This window comes from Oncorhynchus gorbuscha, unplaced genomic scaffold (genome assembly GCF_021184085.1).
Source record: "Oncorhynchus gorbuscha isolate QuinsamMale2020 ecotype Even-year unplaced genomic scaffold, OgorEven_v1.0 Un_scaffold_987, whole genome shotgun sequence".
In the NCBI taxonomy this organism is placed as follows: Eukaryota; Metazoa; Chordata; class Actinopteri; order Salmoniformes; family Salmonidae; genus Oncorhynchus; species Oncorhynchus gorbuscha.
The window spans coordinates 119,833-121,169 of NW_025745909.1; positions in this window are offsets into that span (position 1 = coordinate 119,833).

Below are 1,337 nucleotides of genomic sequence, written 5' to 3' on the forward strand. Positions count from 1 at the left end.
CATAGTGCACTACTTTGACCAGGGCATGTAGTTCCACTATGTAAGGAAGAGGGTGTCATTTGGGACCAATAGTCTGCATTACTGTACTCATATTGTTGCAACACCACTTCACGCCACCAGATGGCGTCAGAGCAGCAGCTCTGGACCGGGAGGACCTCTTTTACAGAGAAACATGAAGGTAGAGGCACCTGATCCATCGGTTGATTGATTGATCGATCAGTAGACTGGGAGGACCTCTTTTACAGAGAAACATGGAGGTAGAGGCACCTGATCCATCGGTTGATTGATTGATCGATCAGTAGACTGGGAGGACCTCTTTTACAGAGAAACATGGAGGTAGAGGCACCTGATCCTTCGGTTGATTGATTGATCGATCAGTAGACTGGGAGGACTTCTTTTACAGAGAAACATGGAGGTAGAGGCACCTGATCCATCGGTTGATTGATTGACCGATCAGTAGACTGGGAGGGACCTCTGCTGCAGAGGAACAAGGAAAGAGTCATCTGATCGATTGATTAGGTTTATGGTCCGTTAAGAGGAAGATTCCCTCCACTGCTCACCATAAGCTAATCACCATAACCTTTAGCCTTGATCCTGAACTTGGCGTAACAGTTAAGGTGTTGGCTTGACAGTTGTTAAACCTGGGTTCTCGTCTTGGTTGGGGCTACCCACCGAATTCACTACAATATGGTTGCATTGTATCTCCCCTTTAAAGCTTGAATCCTTAATTGAAACAACAACTAAGCGGGCACCCCACCTCTGTTTTGGTAAAAAAAAAAGCTGAGGGATGCGCCTGGAGAAATGTAACCACTCTTAATACATTCAAAGCAAGAGCTATGTATGCAAAGACTGACCATCCATGATATCAAAATTATTGTTTTAACTATTTTGATTTTAGGATATATACAGTGTTTGTTGACATTTACTTTGTTTACAATCATTTGAGTATAACAAGCTTATATTTGGGGTTCTGATGAGGTACGAGAGTTTAACCAATAGTAAAACAAACATTAGTATCTAACTATGTACAACGACGGACTATAAAACATACAACATCAAGTCTTCAGTCCTTGACCCTGGAAGTAGTCTGTAACCAATCCCTGTCAAGCAACCCCCACTTCGTCAGTGGGTGAGTTCGTTTTGCATGGCCCGATACCCCGGGTTAGTTAAAGATTTTTAAAGAACAATGGAATCGTTTAAAAAACGGAAACTCCTCACCCTGGGCACCGGGCCTCGTTAAACGAGTTTGCCCAGTGTGGTTGATAGTCCGGCAGTCTGATAGGGTGAATCACGTTTTCAACACCCACAAAACACCGACAGTCACGGCGTTCACGTCC